Consider the following 11,913-nt stretch of genomic DNA (forward strand, 5'->3'; position numbering starts at 1 on the left):
AGACTTCACCATTCTGTATGCTGTGCATTTTGTTTTGTTACATACTTTACACACCAATCTTATCACAGTTTTTATAGAATTTAGACTTTACTACATATAGAAGTCATGTGTACTGGCTATTATTAGTACTACAAGGAAGAAATCTGAATGTAACGAATTGGCTCCCTTTTGCTAATGTGATAAAAGTCATACATTACCCATTTTATGATCTATATATGTATAGATTTACATACCTGCTGTAATGTATGTTTCAGATGACATAACAATATAAGACAAATGTACAATTGAAATAATATTCTAGGTACTTCATCATCCTAGGAGCATTTTTTCAACAATGTTTAACCAAGGTAACAAAGTAACCATATAACGTTTATCACCAATCACAAACACGAAAAACAACAGACAGAGTACAAAGCAGAATTTCATGTAATCTGCTCATCCAGTTCTAGCACACTGTTGTAGTGATCATACAAACTTTATCAAAGGCTGTAGTTTACAGACAGTCTGAACTGTGGCTTTGAATTTGTACACGAAATTTGTAATTGGTAATATGGTCCAAATATACTTAGTGTGGGCACCAACCCTTTGATAAATTTGTCACAAAATCACAACAAACATAGAATTCCGAGGTTACTGCTCTAATCCTTTTCGCCATCAAACTGTACAGCGCAATGGGGTTATCTAAATTTTCCATCACTGGTTTAATGCACATTTGCAGTTCTAAAAGGTATTTCCCAAGCTGGGCTAATCCTCTAAAATATCAGTACCCTTTCTTCCTTATGGTTTCAAATGATCTTAGCTATGAAACAGGGGCCATGAAATCAAAGCCACACTATTTAGTGTAAATATTGCATCACCTTACACTAGGTGCAATCCCATGTAACCTGGTAAACAAGCAGAATTTAGAGAACAATAATACTAATGAAGATGAAATATATATATATGAAAAGAGATAAGTGTTTACAATACACTGACTGACCATGAAATCACTTTAATTAAAATCACCTTTATGACAACAAAAGTGCCCAAACAGGCATAGCACATCAAAAGTTAATACAATTATTGCAGTGCCAATGTGTGTTATTTTTTTTGTCATGTTTCTAGTCATACATATTATAGTTTGGTTAAAAGAAAATATTAATTCAATACACCAGCACTGCCCCATTTAGAGATTAATGGCTGTATTTAGATCCTACTTCTTGGGGGCAATGTATAGCAAGTATATATAGTGAAAGCCCTTTGGAACTCTAAAGTTGGCTTTACACATGTACATTAACAAGTGCACAAGTGTGAGGTGGCCCTGAAAGGGAAATTGCAACTCAATTCCATTCAGCTTTCTGTAGAGTGGTGGAAACGTTATATCTGTCCTTGTCTTTTTTGGTGAATATTGCCTTACTTTCTGAGTGGTCACCAGGACAGCTATTGAGTGAAAATCTAAAATGTAATCATGGTCGATGTTCCCATTGGAAAGATCTATCCCCATTCCTGTCTTGGTTATATTATATTGTCTTTTTTTATATAATATATCTAACCTGTGTTAGTATAACTAATCAGTTTTGGAAAGGGTGCATAAAGTTAAAGAAAAAGAAACAATCCAATAATTGTTATTAACCCTTTCGCTGCCAAGCCCTCCGGAACATTTTTCAAATCAGCTGGCCAAGCCATTTTTGCATTTTTTGCAATTTTTTCCTATTGATTTGATTTTCAACTGCTGCGTTGCTAGCGTTTGTAAAAGACCCCCCAAACCATATATTTTCTGAAAGCGCAGGCCCGGTAGAATAAAAAGATGGTGATACTAAATTTGTAGGCCCTGCGATAATTGTGTAAATGTTTCTCAAATTAATATTAAACCGATAAAAATACACAATTCAATTGTTAAAACACACCAAAATCAGTATCCGTGCACAAAAAAAAATTATTTTCTGACTAAATCTAAAAGATAAAACTGTATTGAGTTAATAAATAACAAATATTAGCAAATTTGTAATTGCGCCTTTTTGCGAAAAGGTAAAAAAATGAAGGTATGCAAAACTGTAAATAATCGACTTATGTAAAAAATTGTTTTGGTGTTTGTGTTGTGATAAAATGATACAGGTGTATATTTAATTGCAACACAAGGTATCACAACGCATGGCAATGAGTCACAAAGCTTTGCCATGCGCTGAACCAGTTAATTTAATGTTTTTTTTAAAGAAAAAATAAAAATAAAAAAAGATCATGCACTGCGATGCGCTCTAACAACGCACTGCAGCGCATGTGCATGGTGTGCACCACAATATGTGTGTGTTATGTGGGGGGAGGGAGGGGTTGTGCTTTTTTTTTAGCAGTTTTTTAGTAAATTTTTTATTTTTTTTTGAATCATTTTATTTTGTTTTACATTTTTTTATTTATTGTTTTATTTTAATTTTTTTAACATTTTTTATTTTTTTTTAAATAATTTTGTATTATTTTTTTATTTTTTTGTACACATTTTATTTATTTTTTACATTTTTTTAAATTTTTTTTTACATTTTCTATTTTTATTATTTCCATTTTTTTAATATGGAAATAATAAGCAGCAGCTCGCGGTATACTGCGGCGTCTCAGTATACTGCGAGCTATAGCTCGAGGTATACTGAGCCTAGGGTGACGGGAGGACGCTGGTTTGTGTCCTCCCGTTACCCTAAGGAGAACTATGGGGAAAAGCCTTAACCCCATAGTTCTCCTTTAACACGTTTATCAGACAGTTTGTCCCCCTTCTTCAGGAGAGAATGGCAGGATCTACTGAAAATATGTTCAAGAAGTATATACAGACTTTAGACTTCCAGAAAAAAACTTCCCATGGGCAGACACGGAGGCAACCAAATACACAGCTAGTCAGCAATTCTCCCATGAAGGGCTGTTAACACCAGTTACGTGCGGTGCCTCTTGTTCCGGATGAGGCATTCCCCAGCCTCGCCCACAGCACATCCAGCCCTGCCCCCGCCGACTGAAGAGCCGCCGGGCAAAGCCCTGCCCCTACCCATTCCCAAGCTAGTGTAAAGGAGGAAGGGAGGAGGAAGGGAGGAGACAGGGAGGAGACAGGGAGGAGCCTCCCTGCCCCTCACTTGCTCCTCACTGCGGAGGATTCCGTCCATGACAGGTTACACAGCGGGGAATATTTTCCTGCTGTGTAACCTGTTAGATGACAGCTCTTTCCTCCATAATTCTAGGCAAGGCTCTGCCTCACCTGCCTCCCCTGACCACACGTCCCTGGTTAACACTCAGCAGTGTTAACCGATGCACTCAGCAGTAATAAGCTCTTCACTGGAAACCTGTGACCTTTATTAAGCCAGGGTACCCCTTATAGAGTAAGTGGATGAAAAAGGATCAACTTCTCAATACACAGATTCAGACAGCTTAATGTATGGGGCGTGTATATGCTGTATAAGTCTGAAAAGACTGTATCAAAGTAACCTACAGTATATGCACATCTATAGCACAAGGCTGTAATTGATAATAGTAAAATGCTTATCAATAAAGTGAATACCACAATAGTCAGGACTAAGAGTGCTGAACACGTCTCACCTACATGACAGAACAGAACCTGAAAAGAATTTACTGCCCAACAGCACATGGAGCAGATGTAATCTGTGACTATCCATCCAGTTCAGGGATTATACAGGTACTTCCAGACATTATCCAGTGGAATCAGTACAGCCACAGAACTACATCACAAAGGGAATTGGAAGCAGAATGGAGGATCATGAACTAGCTCCACACTACGCATATATGTATTTATTGTGTGAGATGGTGGTATAGGGCAGTGACGTGCGGCACCTCTTGTTCCGGGTGAGTCATTCCCCAGCCTCACCCCCACCACTTAAGCTTGGACCAAAGGCACTTTGCCCTTGGTCCAAGCCATCCACAGAGCTCACGCCCCTAACAAAGAGTAGAGGCTGTGACAGCTCTGGCTTCAATCGTTAGGTTACACAAGCAGTGGGGAAGTCCGCTGCTGTGCAACCTAACTACCTGTCAAAAGCTGGATGAAGCGCAGCCTGTAATTAACAGGCAGCGCTCTGTCCATGACAGGGTCCACAGCGGGGAGGATTTCCCTGCTGTGTAACCTGTTAGATGCCAATCTGAATAGAGAAAAAGCTGTCAGCTTCAGACTTAAAGCTGACAGATTTCTCCTACCTAATTCTAGGTGAGGCTCTGCCTCACCTGCCTCCCCTGACTGCACGTCCCTCGTATAGAGAAATACGTAGGAATGGCGGATTATATACATTTTCCATTATGCATTGTATGTCAGATTTTAATTACTTCCTTTTTAAATGTGTGGTTTCAAGTATTTTCAACAAAATTGGATTTTATGCATTTTTGTGTATGGTACTTTTAAAGTCAATTTTACAAGACTCAAGAATGCAACATGCTGTTTTACATGCTGTGATGTATGTACATTGTTCACATACACCACTCACTGTACTGAATTATTTATAAATTTAAAGCAGGTTTGAACTGTAGATGGCAAAGACTAATTTATATTTGTTACAAAATAATATAAGTTAATAATGTGGGCGGTGTGGCTAGGACATGGCGGCGTGAGGCTGCATATTTTGTGAGCGCTGTATCCAGTGGGGATTTTCTTCAGTTGATTGCTATTAGTGCCCTCTACCTGCCTTATGCCTAAGAAGAAGAGACCTTCCAGACTTGCCTGCATGCCCCTTCAGCCACAAATGGACAATTTTCTGGCTCCTGCGGGGGCCCAACTAGTTCCTTCCACTCCCAACCCGGCGCCTTCCCACCCACATATCTGGGGCCTTCCGGCTGTGACTCTGAGCCGCTGAGCTCCTGTGTCTGCTCACAGGAGAACGATGATGGACTGACGGGGATAGCTCTGACTCCCCCATTCCCTCTCCTGCCATACCAGTCAGTGATCCCCGTTTCTTCCCTAGGCCCGGACACAGCAGGCTGAGTAGCGGTGTCAGACTTCCGTGTACTCATTCAGACCCTCCCCACAAAGTCGGATTTGCAGGAGATAATGGGTCACCTGGCTGACACCTTGCAGGGGGAGATGGAGGATCTGCATACTAACCTCACCCAGACAGGTCAGGGGATAGCGGCGCTATAAAAGGCGGATGTGGTGACATTGGGCCACCTTTCTTTCCTGGAGTCGGACTTTCAGGCCTATAAACAACATATGCTCTGCTGTCAATTACACTTAGAGGATATGGAAAAGTGGAGCCGATGCAACAATCTTCAGCTCCGGGGCATTCCTGAGGCCACTTCTGGTGCAGATCTTAGAGCTGCAGTCACTGCTATTCTAAACTTGGCCCTGGACTGCTCTCCTACGGAGCTCATCTAGTTGGGCAGAATACACTGTACCCTGATCCCACGCATTTCTTCTTCTGCAACCCCCCATGACGTTCTCTGCAGGGTACATTTTTTGACTATAAAGGAGGAGATCCTCTGTCAGATGTGGAGAAAGGGTCCTCTTGACTTTGACGGGGCCCACATTCAAGTGCTCCCAGATGTCTGTCGCCAAACCCTGTACAGGAGGCGCCTGATGAGACCGCTGCTGGAACACCTTCAGAATTTGGCAGTGCAATATAAATGGGGGTATCCATTCTACCTGACAGTGCACAAGGAGGGACGCTCATTTATGTTGCAGTCCCCATCCCAATTACCAGATCTGGCACGCTTTCTGGCCTGGCTTGTGTTAGTGGAGGATAATCGTCTGGCCCCTACCTCTCTGCCTAGACCCCAGAGACGTCGCCGATCTCGATCTCAGGGAATGACTGGAGTGGATACGGCTTGAGCTCCGGAGGCCCCAGAAAGTTGAAAGGGGCCTGTTTCTCTGGATATGCTGTTGCCTGCTTATGTGCTGGCTGTTTTTTGTACTGTTGCACCATACCTGGCATTGTAATGGCACTGTCTCCTTGGACTGCTACTCTCTTTAGGGACAATTTTTGGATCATACGATCACTTTTGATGTTTTTTGCCAGTGGTATCTCACCAGCCCTTCAACAGTTTTTTTTTGTTTCATTTATGTATGTACGAGTATGTATACGTCTACCTGGGGGGTGCATCGCATTTGCCCAGCCTGTCGGCGTTGCCTGTACTAGCCTGACAAGCAGGGGGTCTACATGAACTTGTGCCTGCTGTATTGTTTTTCACTTTTCAATGTCCCTCGCTGTGCGGACCACCTTGGCTGGGCATGCGCGACCACTTAGGCTGGGTGTTATGCTTTCTTGTTCCCGGAAATTATATTGTTCCTGGGGTTTGTTCTTTCTCTGTCCCCTGTTGGGGGGGTTTTATAAGGGGTGGGGTTGGGATTGTTGTATGTACTCTCCATTTGCTACACTTGAGATGATTTTGGCATGTATGTTACAGCTGAAATTATGCAGTCTCTTGTATAGTGGGTTGAGCTTTGGGGGCATTTATGTTCCGACTATGGTGTACCTCACTTGCTTGCTGTGTTTGGTCACTTTCCCTGTTAGGATTGCTCCTTCCACATGTGGAGATTGTTATAGGAGCATCCGCCTGCTTGTCTTTTCCACCCGTGGGGGTCTGGTGTGTCCCTGCACGGGTTTTCTAGATTCTTGTGTTTTTTTTCTTGCTCTTTTTTTCTGCTTTTCAACTTTCTTTGGCTTAGCTCAATTCCTTGCCTCTCTTTTGTCTGTCGTCCCTCTCTCTGCTAGGGCTAGGGGCCTCTGCACTAGCTTCTGTGTTGCTTTTTATTTTAGCTTCTCTTTGAAAATATGTCCTCGCTTTCTATTACCTCACTGAACGCTAGAGGTCTGAATATCCAAAAGAAACGTTCCTGCTTATTGGAAGACCTGTGGAGGACACACTCACACATAGCATTTATACAGGAAACACATTTTAGGTCAGGGAATCTTTCCAAATTGTGTAACTATCGTTATCCTACAGTATACTCAGTATACTACAGTACCTCCGACGACTGCAAATCTAAGGGGATTAGCATCTTGGTGGTCAGGGGGCTGCCTTGGGAATATAGTTCACATTTTGCTGACTGCTGGTCGAATGCTTTTCGTGAAGAGTAAGCTGTATGGTCGTTAGGTGACTTGCGCTACCATTTATTCCCCAAACATTGGTCAAGATTAGCGATGTTCACAGAGGGTCTGTGGATATTTGGGAGGGGGGGGGGACTTCAACTTTGTTATGGACCCTCAAATAGATTCATCCAAAAGGTACCTCCCCACAAAGGAGACACATTAAAAGATCTTTGTATAGTTTTCAATTGATAGATGTGTGGCGCCTAGCTCACCCCAAGGAACGGGATTACACTTATATTTCTGTGCCTCACCGGTTGTACTCCAGACTGGATTTTTTCTTGTTGCCCCAGGCATGATTGTCCCAGGTTGCCAAGGTCTGGATAGGTCCCATGGCATTTTTGAAACATGTCCCTGTACATCTTCAATTGTGTCTGGGTGACTGGATTCGTCAACCCTTGACCTGGAATCTCAATGAGTCTTTGTTACAAGCTTACATCTGAACTGACACAAGAACTCACAAAATTTTTTCAGACCAATGATGTTGGGAGGCACGATCTGTTTACGTTGTGGGAAGCTCATAAATGCTACATCCATGGGATCCTGAATAAATTGGGCACTTGACATAAACAGCGGACTCGCCAGGTGGAGGAATTGTATGATAGGTTCAAAATCTTGGAACTACGTCACAAGGTGGATTTGGATACTGTGAGCTGGGCAAAACTAACCATGATAAGGGTGGAGTTGAATGCTCTGGGCAGGAGATCTTTCTATGATTTTGGTAACAAACCTGGCAGAATGCTCGCTAATGCACTCAGAGAAAACAGATCTCGTAATTATATTCCTCAGACAGTATCAGAACATAATAAGAAACTGACTAAATCGGCCAATATGGCGCATCAATTTCAATCCTTCGGGACCTGAAGCTGTAGAGTTCAAACTTACTGCAATACAGCAGTACGTCTCTAATTCTAACATCCCGACTCTTTCAGAGTAGGAAAGTGCTGCATTGGAATCTCCTATCACTAGTGAGGAGGCTGAAATTGTGCTCAAGTCTATGCAAACATGCAAAGCACCTGGCCAGGACGGGTTTATCCTTACCTATTATAAACAATTTCAGGAATTTTTGCTGGCGTAATTCTGTTTTGGATGGCTCTGAGATCCCTTTGGATTCTCTTCGAGCACAAATAACTGTGATTCCTAAGGAAGGGAAGGACCCCCTGAACTGCACCAGTTATCACCCGATATCGTTGCTTAATACGGACCTGAAAGTGTTTACTAGAATACTGGCCAATCGGTTCCTTCAGATTATTCAGAAATTGATTAGCCCTGAACAGGTTGGATTTGTTCCTTCCTGTGAGGGTAGGGATAATACCATGAGGACACTTTCAGCCATATCCCTAGCCCAATCCTGGTCGACTCCCTTTATGCTCCTATCAACGGATGCAGAAAAAGCATTCGACCGAGTTGACTGGGTTTTCATTGCAATTGTCACACTTCCCTGTGTGATGATCCGGCGCCAGGTTTTACCTCCTGTCTGAGCTGCTTGGCTTCCTGCCAATCCACTCTGAACCTCTCCATTAAAAGTCCAGCTCACTTGTTCCGTGCCGTTCGAGCAACGTGTCTTTACACCCAGTCAGACTCCCTGTATATCTCTTGCCTTTTAAATCCCTGCGGTTGCTACCACCTACCTTGTTCCCTGTGTTTCTGGATTCCCTTTCTCACAGTGAGATCCTGCAGGGGATTGATCATCAGCGAGTCCTTGCACCTGTGCCTACTTGTGTGTCTGTGTATATGCGTCAACCCTGCCTGCTGTTGCATCCAGCACCTCCGTGCTGCAACTAACCTTTATGTCTGTGTGGGTGTGCTAGAAGGCCGCAACCTGGAAGGTGTCCAGCAGCCAATCATCCTCACCATTAGAGCCTCTGTCGAACACCTGGCCCTTCTTAAAACCTGCGCCTCTAGTGCGGCCCCGTTAACGCACAGACACCTACTTCCTGTGTTTTCATCCCAGGCACCATTTTTTGCACGTTACTCTGTCATTTTGTGTGCCCGGTCGCAGATCGTGACAGCTATGCTTTGTTGGTCTGGGTAGTAATATACAGAGGTGGATTGGAGCTGTATGATCCAAACCAACCTCTGTATTACGGGTCAATTAAACTGTTTCTGGTCCCTTTCCCATTTCCAATGGGACCAGGCAGGGTTCTCCCCTCTCTCCCCTGATATCTATGCTTACACTCGAGCCACTAATCTGTACTATCCAAGCCTCTCCAAATATCAAGGGGCTAGAGATCTGTATATCATCATAAAACAACTGCTTACGCGGATGACCTCTTGTTTTATATTACCCAACCTGCAATTTATCTGCCAAACCTGATGACTAAATTGGACAAATATGGGGAACTTTCCAATTTTAAAATAAATGTTTCAAAGTCTGAAGCCTTAAATATTTCTGTCCCGGACGTTACAATTCAAAGGCTTCGATCTCACTTCCCTTTTAAGTGGGCTACCTCACATATTAAATATCTGGGTGTGCTGATTTCGAGAGATCTTGGGCAAATTTTTACCCTTAATTTTCCTCCCTTGAAAAAAAGCGATCCAGTCAAACTTGAACAGTTGAAATCGTACAGTTTTTACTTGGTTCGGCCGTAATAGTATCCTGAAAAAGGCAATACTTCCCCAGTTATTATATTTGTTACAGACCTAGCCTGTGGCGATTCCCTCCATCTTTTTGTCTTTCCTGTGGACCAATAAAGGGGCTTGGATTAGGCATACAATATTGCTACAGTCTAAGGCTTCTGGGGGCATGGGTTTCCCTGACCCCATATTATACTATAAAGCCACGCATGTTGCAAGAATGATGGATTGGTGTTGGGATTCTGATAATAAGTTATGGGTTGGTCTGTAAGAGACTGCGTATGATTTACCCCTGCAATGCATCCCATGGTTATTCCCTAAGTTACCGCTACAGCGTTGGTCTAACCCATTTACTAGAGCTACTATGGTGGTGGCTGGGATGGCCCTTTCTTCTCCTAGTTTATCTCATTCGCCTTCTCCGTTGTTGCCGGTCATTGGCAATCCTCTGTTTCTACTTAGCTTATTCACATGATGACTAATCTAGCTTTGGCACATTGGGGAACCCTGCAGATATATCATTTTGTGACACCTCTGAAATATAAAACTGCTATTCTGTGCCCTTTGACTCAATTTGAGACAATGGGGGGAATTTATCAAAACTGGAGCAGATTTGCACTGCAACCAATCAGCGTATCTCTTTCATTTTTAAATCTTAACCTGAGTAAGCTGGAGAGAGAAGCCGATTGGTTACTATAGGAAACTGCTCCAGATTCTGTCTGCTCCAGTTTTGATAAATTCCCCCCAATGTGTCTGGAGGCAGAACCGGTGAGGCACCTACTTACTGTCTATGGTAACTCATATCCTGTGTGGAGACTCAACTCTTTCCCCATTCCCGTTTCTGCAATGCTGGGAACGGGATTTGTGGTTGTCCTTTACTCAGCAACAATCAGATTTATTTTACACATAAATCTCCATCGCTAATAGATTATAGGAGTCTGGGTATAATCCGTGAAGAATTCACTTCCTAGCTTTATGATAAACCACATACAGTACATTTATAACTACATGGTGTTCCTGGATTTGTTTTGTGGAGTCCTCGGATTTGGCCTCTATTTATACCTCTTAGCGAGAAGTGGGGTAAATTCTGCTTAGTGGTGGCTGAGCTGTGGAGGCTCCTGGCCCATGGGGCCGTGCTCTATACATCTTTTTATTCGTTTTCCTTTTTCTCTTTCTACTTCTATCTTCCTTTCTTCCTCTTTTTCAGTTTCTTCCTATGTGCTTTGTGTGTTAGGTTTTGCTTTATCTCTCTTGTGCTTCTACCTGTTACCCGTTTCTTTAGATTGAAAAAGGTTAGTTGGGGAGCTTGTGAGACCAGTACCTGACACCTTTTATTATGTGTTTCTTTGTATACCAAGTATGGGTTATACCATTTATATACTGTTTGCCATATGATCTTTTACTGGTGGTCTTTCTTTTGTGGTCGATGCTGCTCTTTGGACTTAAATAAAGAAATAGATGTTGAAGTGGTGAATACCATCAAAATGATGGAATAGGAGCTATTAGTAATTGTTGGCTGAATGGCTTTCATCCAATTGAGACTCAAACAAAGGTAATAATGAATATATCAGTAATGCACAATAGACTGCATAATAACTTGCTAACAAGGGCTTAACCTAAAAACCACAAGGTCTGCTGCCTTCTCTGCTTCTGATATCCCAGAGCCCTGAAACCTAAAAGTCTCAGTTCATTTAAGTCAGTGGCAGTTCTGTCTACATAAGCTCAGATGATTAAACTAGGGATGTTCAGATAACAAGTAATGTACTTGGTACAAGTACAGAGACGTTTCCAGCTCCAAGACTAGCCAAGAGAAAAACTCAAAGGTTAGGAGGCAGCTCTCATTTTAAATGAGTATATGGGGCTCCTGGGATTTGTGCATCCCTGTTTTAATGTATAACTTGTTCCATATTTATATTTATTAGGGATGCACCGATACCATTTTTTCCAGACCAAGTAACGATACTTGTCCAAATAATACTAATACATTTTTCTTTAGTGTCATGTGACAGCTTTTCTAAAACAATATAGACTAATGATTTCAGGATAGTAGTGGAGCGCCAGGGCCCAGTCACAGTTGCAACCGCTGCAACCCTGGTAGTTCTTGTGACAATACCAAGTATCGCCACTGGTATCTGAACATCCCTTGATTAAACAGTAACAGAAGAGCTGTTAGAAGTATATCATGCCTAGCAATATATAACCACTGCACACAGTATATTCCCCCACAGAAATATTCATCTCTTAAGTAACACATCTTCCCCCCCCCCCCCCAACATGGTAGCTGTTACACCATGATACCTGAGGC

The 11,913-nt window shown here is 42.5% G+C and overlaps 1 protein-coding gene across 1 annotated transcript in view; it reads right to left on the minus strand.

Annotated features, from left to right (window-relative positions):
* LOC108796020 (calcium-activated potassium channel subunit alpha-1-like) overlaps positions 1 to 11,913 on the minus strand; it is a gene marked incomplete at its 3' end in the record, with an annotated part of 400,113 nt that overhangs the window by 19,950 nt on the left and 368,250 nt on the right. The window lies entirely within an intron of this gene.

This window comes from Nanorana parkeri, unplaced genomic scaffold, assembly GCF_000935625.1.
Source record: "Nanorana parkeri isolate BGI_ZX_2015 unplaced genomic scaffold, ASM93562v1 scaffold1041, whole genome shotgun sequence".
Lineage (NCBI taxonomy): Eukaryota > Metazoa > Chordata > Amphibia > Anura > Dicroglossidae > Nanorana > Nanorana parkeri.